The following is a 12,254-nucleotide window of genomic DNA, read 5'->3' as shown; positions in this document are numbered from 1 at the left end:
AATACTTTGCCATTCTTACTATTTAGCGATGCAGGTGATCTAACGTTGTGTATTAGCGAAAGCAGACAGACCTCTCCTCTCTCCTTTCTTCTATCCCATGTCTATGCAAGTCATACCTCCCTCCTTTTTTCCTATAATACTAGTAATGTATTATGCACGAGGGCTGCATACAAATCAAGCAATGCTTAAGCTGTAGCCCTTCTGCGTTGTTCATTGCATTGCTGATATGTTCTGTTGTACATTGTAAAGGCAACGAAAAAACTGTATTGCTGTATAGTATTCTAAAGTTGATGAAGAAACTTACTTTGTTAGCAATTAATGTTTATGTATATATGTATATGTATATATACAATTATATATATAAGTATTATATATATATATATATATGTGTGTGTGTGTGTGTGTGTGTGTGTGTACATATATACATATACAGGGTAGCCCAAAAAGAACGGAACACCAAAGATCTTTAATTACTGCAATATTGTTGCAAATATTTCATTATTTTATATACTATTGGAAAGTCCGTTCTCTTTCTAATAGAATGACACCAAGTTCTTTAATTTCAGTTAATGCGTTATGATTTTAGGACCATTTTAGTGAACCCTTGCAATTTTCCAAATGTGATCATTTTGCACTCTCAGAGATACCGAAATCAGCGATAATTCGGCTTGCCATAGAACCAGTAGCGTTCACAATGTGTGGAATGTGGATAACAGCTCTTTAATGTGAATGGAAGAAAGAGTGGGCGGGGCGGACGGTGTGATTGTCATTGTCCGTTATCATTGTGAATGAGACAACATGTTGGGCTCAATGAAATGCTAAATTTAGCTGGAAAGTAGCGAGGTTTATTCAAAGGCATGATTGGCAGTGCTGACGTGAGTTCATGAGTGGTTTCGGAATAAAGCACGTACTTTTAATTAAGTATACATTGATAAGCACAGTGAGAACTAAGAATTGTGCTATGTCGGTTTATGAACGAATTAAGAGGTATCTCACCTGGCTTGAAACTATAGTTCGCGACTGCAGAGCAGTTGCAGAGATGTCACCGCTTACGACTCTGAGACGTCTATTGCGAAATTACGGTATCTCCGAGCAGTCGCAAGAAATTTGAAGACATGATTTATCAATGTGGCTGACCGATTTTAAAAATTCTCAGTCTCAGCTCTCTGACCTTTATGATTATGTTCAGATGGACGAAAACTATAAGGAAAATCAAGCATAATGAAGATCATGAACCACCGGGGTGGTGGGGGGGGGGGGGGGGGTGAGGTTTGCTGGTTAAAAAAAAAAGGTGATGAAAAAATTTGCCCTCCGGCCTCCGTGTACTTGCACCCCTGTTCACAGAACCACCTAGTGTGCATTTTGTAGAACTTGCCTGGTACGATTCAAGTTTTACTAATCCACTCATAGATACAGATTCTCACTGTATTTATCAATGCATACTTACAATTAAAAGTACGGCCTTTATTCCAAAACCACTCATGAACTCACGCCACTACCAATCATGCCTTTAAATTAACCTCGCTACTTTCCAGCTAAATTTAGCATATTTTCATTGAGCCCAACATGTCATCTCATTCACAATGATAACGGACAATGAAATTCACACCCTCCGCCCCGCCCACTCTCTCTTCCATTCACAGTAAAGAGCCGTTGTCCACATTCCACACATTGTGAACGCTATTGGTTCTATGGTAAGCCGAATTATCTCTGATTTCGGTATCTCTGAGAGAGCAAAATGATCACATTTTGAAAATTGCAATCGTTCACAAAATAGTCCTTAAATCATAACGCATTAACCAAAATTAAATAACTTGGCGTCATTCCATAGGAAAAAAAGGCCTTCCAATAGTATGCACAATAATGACACATGTGCAACAATATTGCTGTAATTAAAGATCTTAGGTAATCCGTTCTTTTTGGGCCACCCTGTATAATTTATGGCACAATCAATGTATATAACATATGTTTTTGTTTCTGCATGAACAATGATATAATGCAGGAACCAATAAAATCAAATCAAATCAAATCAAATCAAATCAAATCAAATCAAATTACAGAAGTTACTGCAGATGACTCAAATATTCATTGTATATAGTATATAAGAAGCATTCTTCATGGTGACACGTTACCATTATTTCTCCTAATACATTGCTGCAAGAATATCCTTTCTTGTTATTAAAGTTAATGCAGGCAATTGCAGTTTTTAGTTAAATTATAAATAAAGCCCTTACAAGTTGCAGTTTTGAACAATTGCAAAAATTTCCTTCAAAATGTTTGATGGCAAGAGATCATAAAATATATGCATTCATACAAGTTTGCTAGATGAGGAATTGAAATAGGGCAGACGGATTATGAAGGTTGATTCGGGGGAATAAATTGTACACTAACCCAAGGTAACCCAACCTATCGTCATTGTCCCTGTTACAAGTCATTCCTCCCCTGATCTTTGCTTATATTTATGTTATGTAGCTTCTGAGGTTATTGCCATGAAGCCAGAATATAATACTGTTCTTGTTATTGATCCTGTACGGCACATAAAGTGGTGAATTCTTAGCATTATTTTATGTACCAATACTTGCCTCCTTCAGCAGAATGCTGCTTGTCACTGGCAGCCTGTTATTTTATTCAAGTAATTCTAGACTAAACTTTAATTGACAGGTGGAGGAGAGGTAACAGAAAGCTTGGGAGGAGCCTGCTACCAGCCTGAGCAGCCATGGGAAAGGGAGAGCATGAATGGAGAGAAAAACAGATGAAAAAAGGGCAGGATATGAAGAGGCGAGTTCTGAGGGTCTCTGCTATTAGAGAAAGCAACATCTAATTTAACGAATATGTTGCTTGTAGTTTGCATTGAAGCTGAGATGTTCCGGTAGTGTTTTTTTTTTCTTTTTTCATTTGCTTTTGGTGTTGTTGCTGTTGTTTGTTTGTTTGTTTGTTTGTTTGTCTGTTTGTTTGGTGGGGGTAAAACATGAAGGAAGGGGTGACAACAGATGGGAATGAGATACCTCAGAAGTTTCTAATCGCATAGGCCAAATAGAAGACATTGTGCTATGGTGATGAGTTTCCTCACCTCTACATTTGTCTACCCCAACATTGGTGTTTGTGATGCTCATTTTCTGCCGCTAACCTTCTAAATACAGAGTGTGATTTATTGCTTTCACTCATTGAGAGCAACTTTAATTTGCTTATACTTTCACTAAGCCTTGTGATACTTAAGTCCCTGAAATTATGTTCGCGTGATTGATTGCAACATAATTATTATGGTATTGCGCGCATCATCCGTCTGTCCATCCGTTATCTCCTTGCTCCCTCACTAATTTCTGCATTGTCTTAGTTCTTGCATTGATGAATTATACTGATGAGCACGTGCGCATAAACAGAATAAAGCTTGGGTAAGTCGAAGGTCAAAGAACATGGGTCATTGATCTGAAAATATATTTCTTAAAGATATCTTATACTGTTCAAGACATCGACTTCAAACGTGTCACATGCATGCATACTTGTGAATCAATTTACTATTTAGCTAATTGCACTGAGATCATCCATAATGACTGCAGGACAGTCTTGTTACAATTTTAATTACTATAATGGTGATTGCCCTTCATAAAAAGGCAATTCATTACAATAACATGGCGTCCATTATGATCATAGTGGAATTGGCATATAAGGCGTCTCAGAGAGATCTTAACTTTCAGGGCCACATTTCATATAAGAAAGATGTTTTAAGATAGCAAATCGTGCTGGAAATGGCTACTTCCCATAGAAACAGCCAATCAGAAATCTGTCACAACTCAACACAGGAAAACTGATCCTAATATAGATGTATGTTATATAAAGTACACTGCAAGGCAAATTATATTACTGCAATAAATTCACACTTGTAAGAGATTGGATAGAGGTCTTTTTCTGATTGTCCTGTATAATCGTAGAGCATGTGCCAACAGGTTGGCCACAATACACTATCCTGCTCGTGTGACGCCAGTAAAGGGTAAAGAAACCCTCTACTAGGGTTCTGCCTGCACAGAAATACCCTTCTTTCCCTAATCTGCGTGCAGGGTGTTTTGTTGCTCTGAAACACTTACGAACGGCTTACAAACACATTTGATTTTTAAGAGCAACCTGAACCATATCTGTAGTAAAGGTACAAGCACCTTCTTGAACTTACAAACAACTCAGATCTTTATGAAACAGCCTCAGTTGATCGTAATATTACGAACTAATCTATGAAGGACTTAACAATTGGGTGCACTTACAAGCAACTTGGTGCTTTTACGAACAACTTGGGCATATACGAACAGCTTTATGAAACACCCCCCCCCCCCCCGTTCTATTAATAATTGCTGTTATGACATTGTTAAAGCAGTGAGGTGTATATCAATGATTCAAGACCTTTAGCTTTTGTTTTTATTTGTCATCAAGTGTGCTTATTTTTTAATGGTAAGCTGAAGAGGGGATAGGGGACTGGTAATAAAGTAAAGGAAACAAAGGGTTATGACAGAGTGCACAAACAGCTGTTGGAATTCAACCTCACTTTCCAAACAGAATGATGACACAATGCCGGATAAAATGCCTATACAATGTATGACTAAAGTTAAACACACGATTTGTTTTGCCATGAGCTATTATTATCATTTTATTGATTGATTGATTGATTTTACCATGTAAATAGCATCTACATTACGTAACATAAACATTACAAACATTAAACAAAAATGAGAGTGAACATAACAACACACTCTGTATGCATTTAACACAAAATGGTAGAGGAAGAGATCGTGACAATATTACGGTGTATATCTATTTAATTAGGACTACTCTTTTAATGATCAATGTCATGTTTGTCTCCTGAATCACTCTGTCTATAGGAAAATTACCCTATGCATCTGCACACAATACTTTTCATCACTTTTAATCTTTACAGTATGATGACCTACCCGATGGTAGATATGTCTCAGCAATCCGGACAAGTTTGGCTCTCATCAGAGCTTCTCTCAGGTCTGATCGAAGTGACGACGAGCTTACCCTTTGGCTCCACTTACGAAGCATGCTGACAGTTCCATCACTGGTTACTTCATGGTAACGATTGTTGGTTTTGATAAAGTTCTGGATTTCTCCCAAAGTGAAACCCAATTGTTTCCCAAGGTTCTCGATGTCTTCATTGTTTGAGATATCTAATGCAATACCTTTCAGAAGGGTATCCACATCGTCTGACATCCTGTGATAAATTGAGAGGAATGGGCCCATTTTGAATTCTGTATGATTATATACATTAATTACATGAATAATGAAGTGCCTCGATCAGTTCTGCTTGTTCAAGTCTGATGTAAATCATATTTTATCCCTGATTGAGTCCCCTGCGGTATTATAGCGGTTGAAGCCCTAAGTGAAAACAACACATGGGTCGCAGTAAATGACATGAGTTAGCCCAGATGCAAACCTTATCATGCAATCAAAGTAGTCGATCAGTTTGTACGATGCAAAACCAAGTTCGAATGGCTAAGAGAGCATCTCTATGAATAATAACCAGCCATAATCCAGATATTTTGTTAAGTCTGCAATTAATCATTTTAGTCATGATTCGAAATGTGCCTATTGAAAACCCATGTCAATCGAGTGAACATTCCGACTGGTTTTCCTTTTGTGAAGCAATCACAGCGAAATGTTTTTCATAGCTTCTTTTTTAATATGAAAAATAAACATGATTTTGCAAAGGTCAGAAACATACACTTGGAACTTTTCATTTTTTTAAAAGAAACCCGGTATGCAGGCTTTTTCCGCTATCCTGTCTGCCATCAAAATTGAAAGTCATACGCATGATTTGAAGACATTTCTTTGAGATTAAAATGTTCTGTTTTGACTATAATATGGCTTACCTCTCCTCATCAACTTCGTGTTGAAACTTGGCACGGTTTGCAGCCTTGTCTGGCTGTTCTCCCCTCTCAAAATTTTTAGCCATGATTTCCAGCGAAGTATTGACACCCAAAATGCATGAAGTCGAAATGGAGGGTGGTGCAGGGTTGTAATAATTTTGTCCTATACTGGCGATTCCACGTCGTAAGGCGACTAGACTGGGAGAAGGGCGTGGCTACATGTAGTCATTGATCAGTGTACTTCATATTCTTGTGGGGTTGGAAACTTTCTCCTGGACCCTATTGCATAAAAGTTGAGATCAACCAGAACATAAAAGATACAATAAGTACCGAATTCTGGTTGGCTGATATCGGATCTGAGTTATTCTGACTTGCGTTTGATTGCATGTTGTCATTCAAATGGAGGCAGAATTCCAAAAGGAATTAGAATACTTTGATTATTATCATGTTTATGAAGTCTACTTTTAGTTGTATATAGGCCTAAATGCATCTTTTGTGTAAAGAAAATAAACGAATAAGAAGAATAATCAACAAGATCAGTTGCATTCAGGAACTAATATTCCCAGCGCCCTTTTTTGTTTCCGTGCGACGCTCACGTATACATGTGAGTGCATACGTGTGTATGCATGGGTGTGTTTCAGTTTCAGTTTCAGTAAGTTTTATTTATCCATTATAATATTCAATTCAACAAAAATAAGTATGACAATATCAAAGATTCACAAATCGCTGACATATAAATAGTAGTACTTAGTACATAGTCATGTAAAAATGTTAATGTAAATATTTCATGACGACAAAACTTTATTGGTATACAGGTGGAGGAGACCGTTTGTCAATAGGCATATCGCTTGACTTTGACAAGGGCGTGTAATCTTTACTGCTTTGAACAATTATATAATATATTTATTTAACTGAAGGAACACAACACATACACAAATATCTGTAGAATAAATAACATGAACATTTCAAGTATTTTGAATGTCATTTGACCGAAAAAAGGACAACATTAGGTGGAAAATACAAAAGGACAAGAAAGAAAAACGAGTATAAGGGACAAGAATAATAGGGTACTCAAATTGCAACAGAACGGAGAAGCGAAAAGATTATATATATATAAACAATGTTCAGGAACTTGGAGCTAAACGGCGTATTTCTAATTCGAGTGATATGTTGCGAGAACTTTTATAGGATGATTTGAATCACTGTAAGGAAGAACTGCGTCTATATAAGATCATCAGTCAATGGGTGATTTCAAGTTCGGTGCTAGTGCTAGTGCTAGTGCTATCTCGGCACTAGCACCGGCGATAAAACCGAACTTGAAATCACGTCGGTGTTGGGAGTTGACCTCAAAATTATGACGTATTTCCGGTTGCTGGTGCTGGGCTTGGTGTTGAATGTCGTCTGCTGAACCGAGCTCCGCCGATTGTGTTAGCGATTTACGTGCTTTTTCACCATTGACTAACACTAGCCTCTAGGGATTAACATTTTCGTCATTTCAAGTTCGGTGCTGGTGTTAGCGTTGCCGTGCGAGACTCATATTCACGTCTTTAACAGATGCACGTTTTACGTGCAAAGTCTATGCTAATGCAGTGGTGGCCCACATAACGTACTCGAACACTCTCGACATGGCTTTATAAATCTGAGCCTGGGAGCAAAATTAAGATAGTTATATTTTGGGGAGTGGGTGAAATTTGTGGCATTTTAATCTGTCTTCCTGAATATGTCTCTAAACAGGCCCGTAGCCAGGATTTTTCAAGGGGGGGTGCGGTCACTAAAAAAACGGACCTTCGGTACCAATACCAATGATGACAGACAGACAGACACACACACACACACACACAATTATATATATATACATATATATATATATATATATAATATATATACATTCTTTGGACGACCGAACTACAAACGTTGTATAAGAATTTGCGCGCGAAGCGCACCGCAAATTGTGAATTTTGACTGTTTTAATGACGTTTTAAAGTCTCGAGGAAATTTGTATTTTTGTCTGTTGCATGCAATCGCGTTACGGTATTTCATCTAGGAAATAGTAAAAACTCATTTTGCCAGGAAGTTGCAAAGTTTAATTGTGTTCGAGACTCTGCGCGCGTAGCGCGCCGCAAAATTGAGAATAGTGATTTTCCTGGTGTTGTTTTAACTTCTATTTTTTCTATTGTATACCCGCGTTAGCAGGCCTGAAGCCAGGATTTTTAAAGGAAGGGGGGATTGCGTTAATTAACAAAACGGTCCTTTGATACTGTCCCGGGAGGGGTAGCGACAATTGAAAGGTTGACACCATGCTCATACATGGACTTTCAAAATGGCCCCTAAACGAGTAATGATCATATGATTTTTTCGGGCCTTAAAAACAAGTATTCCTTAAATGTTTCCTGCACCCTAAAGAAGTACTTCATCATGATTGAACAATATACCATTTTCCCAAATTTCGGCCTTTTTGATACCCTTTGATTATATACGCTCGTACATCACACTTTCCATCTAATCCGTGAGAAAAAAAAAACGACCCCTATTACGCGTTTTCTTTAGCGAGTATGGTCACGGTGTCCACCTTTCAGTTGGAGTTTTCCATCCCATTGGATGCTGTTTGGAAGATGAAACATTCACTTTACTATACAGTATATCAGCCGTTGGTATGCGAGTTTGTCAAAAACGAAAATAAATAAGAAAATTTTTACAACAAAATGAATTGTAAATGTGAACCATTTATATTTTGCCTCCTTGTGGTAGGATATTTCCAGCATTTCCGAACTTTCAAATAATCATTTTAGATTTAATAATATTAAAAGTTGTAGATCCGATTCGCAAACATCTCCAATATCAGTCAAATGTCATATTAACCATCATGCTAAGAAGGTTTTCTTTGTGAAATTTGGAGGTCAGTGAAATTCAAAAATTAAACATCCGTTAGCCATTGGAAGAAATTGAGTGCAAATTCAGACCTCAGGCTTAGTGCTCAGATGTTTTCCTATTTGATTTGATCTGTCTTACTGTGCACACTAAGATACATACTGGAATGGTTATTTCTTATTTATTAAATTATAGTAGCATATTTGGTTACTAGCTGTCTCTAGGCATTTTCGAATTTGGGCTGCAAAGAGATCCACTACCTTTAAGTTAGAAGAGAGATAAGTAAATAATGATAAAATAAACAAACAAAAAAGAATGAGTTTCTTTTGCAATACTATCTGACAAACGTTTTACTTTACCATTTTACTTCATAGCTCAGCACTTTCCATTCTCTCTCACACCCTCTTACCCATTACATTTAAATGAAATACAACTAAAATGAGTTTGCGTGCCTGCATAATACTCTTTGGAAATTATAAGTGAAAATGTTCTTAGGTTTTGGCTCACTTTAAAATGAGAACCAATAGAACTGTCACAACATGAGAAAATGTATAAGTAATAATCAACAGTACATTTCCGAATTTGGCCTGCAAAGAAATCCGCTACCTGTAAGTTAGAAAAGAGATTAGTAAATAATGATAGAATAAACAACAAAAAAGAATGAGTTTCTACCGCCGTATCCAGAACAGAGCCTGAAACGGTGCAGGCTCAAGAAATCGTTTGTACTAATACGTCTTGAAGTACTGTGTGATAATGTTGACTCAGACTTCTACAAAGCTGTAAGTGAGAATTTTAACCCAATCCGGCTCATTACCTGTGTTTTTATGAAAAATATGAATAAAGAATGTAAATTAAATAACGACGCGTCACAATGCAGTCTAACGCTCTCACAATGTTATCATACATAGGGTTTTCCCCTGACTGTTTTTACTCCGGAGCTCTTGCAATATTCAGGCTTTTGTAATACTATCTGACAAACTTTTTACTTTACCATTTTACTTCATAGCTTAGCATTCTCTCTCATACCCTCTTACCCATTACATTTAAATGAAATACAACTAAATTGAGTTTGCGTGCCTGCATAATACTCTTTGGAAATTATAAGTGAGAATGTTTTTAGGTTTTGGCTCACTTCAAAATGAGAACCAATCGAACTGTCACAACATGAGAAAATGTATAACTAATAATCAACAATATATTGAGACAGGCAAGTAATCATCCAAAATAGTAATGATGATTACATAACAGGAGTTAGAGGGGAGCATTTGCCGGTCCTTTGAATGTGCACTTGTGCAGTGTGATCTTCGCTTAGTCTTTTTCTAGTCTTTAAGCATTGTTTGAAGTTCCAGTCTTCTGGGATGCTTTCTGGCGAACAATTTCACCACCCTCTCGTTATCAACGTCAAAGTTGTAATGGATATGCATGAGTGCCAAAGCAGACAGCCTGTCTTGTGTCATGCTGGCCCTCAGATAGGTGTGCAGTCTGCGTAAGGCACTGGCGCTTCTCTCGCATTCGCAGCTGGTTGTGGGGATGGGGCAGCATATTTTTAGCAATGTAAAAACATTTGGAAACATGTCTGCATCACACTGTTTTATTGTTTCCGCTGCAGTAGACGGACGTTCATTGGGGGGTTTTGTTTGGTACTTGTGCTTCCATCGGAACAACTCCTGCGGAAACACTTCCGCTGATGATAATGTGTGTTTAGGCGACAGAAATCGGGTTAAATCTACAGTTGAAATGATATAGTCTATGACCTTATCATTCCTTTACAACATTATTTCAGTTGATTACCTGTGTACAACACGTGTATATAAGCGCCCGTTTGCAGACAGCAGGTGGCAAGGTGACCGTTGCAACTACTTACATTATTACCACCTCCGAAGGAAATGCACCAGTCCGACTACAGCCATCATCGAAAAATGAGATGGAATGTGGAATGTATTTGGTCGTTTTTGCTCCCAAACTTAACAGTTATGTTGTCAATAAGGCTGCTACGTATCTAGATGATGTCTCACATACAACTGTATCTGGATATTACGTTAAAAATGATATTTGGCGAGAAACAAAAGCTTGAAATCACAGGAATTCACACTGCTGACAACGGCAGACAGTGAAGGTCAACGGCTCAAATTTTCGTTGGTAGTCTCGTCACGTGATAGTTCTGTATGGATTGTACACGTTCCCTATGACAGCAATTGTGAATGAGTAGTCTAGCTTTACTGCAAATTTGCGTCAGGACTGCTCAACCAATGGACAAGATTCTTATGTCACAAAAATGGGCAGAACCTCTACTTTCTGAAACCGTGCGCCCTAAGTTTGTGCGATCTTCCGTTCTCGAGATATCCCGTCTGGAAGAATTGCAAGAGGGCAAAATATGCTCAAATTCGTCAAATTTGGACTGTTCGCCATAGACAATTCTACTCATAAGGTACTCTTCTGATCTAATTTGCGTCACTGCTACAAATGTTACAATAAAGATATATACACATAAATAATCCCTAAAGTGTCCACTTTCAGAATCCGGGCGCCCCAAGTTTGCTTCTTAAACAGTTTAAAAGTTATGGCAGATTTTGTGGAAAAATGCGTCGATTTTTGACCCGTTTTACGTGTTGTAGCGTTCGCGCGGAAGCGCGGCTTCGCAGATGACCGAAAGTTTTCAATATGTAATAGCTCGCACAAATTGATACAATTACAGTTGTGTTTGTGTGCATGGGGACGATCCGATGGTTCATACAACAAAAGGGTTTCGTACAATTATTTTTAACATTGTTAAACGTACTCTTCCACATTTACGTAGCATATAATGTGTCTTTATATTTATTTGGATTGTTATCTTGAGAATTGCTAAAAACCGTTATTATGAAAAAGTGGACCTTTCAGAATTTGGGGGGGTGCGTACGCACCCGACGCACCCCCCCCCCCCCCCCCCCCCCCTGGCTACGGGCCTGCTAAAACTGAGCAATTTTGGCTACATCTTTTAATATTTGACTGTAATCACGCGCAATCACTCTTCTTCGTCGCGCAATTCCCGAGGAGCTCGCGGTGCTGTGATTCCAACACCTAGTGCTGGTGATCGATAATTTTGATCGGTATCGCCTTGTTAATCTGACCGTCGGTGGTGGAGCTCGATTTAGCGCTGTTATTCGGGGGCTAGCACTAGCACTAGCACCGAACTTGAAATCACCCAATGAGTTTCATATATCTGGATCGTTATGCCTTACGGACTTTTGAGCTATAAAAAAGTTTGAGATTTTCTATGATATTCTGTTGCATCACAGGTAGGATATGAATGGATACTAACATTTGCTAACATTTGAAAGACATGCAAATATTGCATGGACCTGATTGTAAATATCCCTTCCGAAAACCTTCCCAACTCTCGATGGAGACGGACGTACAGCTGTAGTTCTCCCGCGTTGTCGGCCGCCGCCCTATTTTCCAGCCTTTTCCTCTCACAAGATTCGTTACTATACAATTCTTCGTGCTCCTCATCTATAAACTGCAAATTACACCATT

The sequence above is a fragment of the Diadema antillarum genome, unplaced genomic scaffold (assembly GCF_040938485.1).
Source record: "Diadema antillarum isolate AM-2024a unplaced genomic scaffold, OU_Dant_1.0 seq00000455_RagTag, whole genome shotgun sequence".
NCBI classification, from domain to species: domain Eukaryota; kingdom Metazoa; phylum Echinodermata; class Echinoidea; order Diadematoida; family Diadematidae; genus Diadema; species Diadema antillarum.
The sequence above is the reverse complement of the archived record's forward strand: the minus strand, read 5'-3'. Positions refer to the sequence as shown.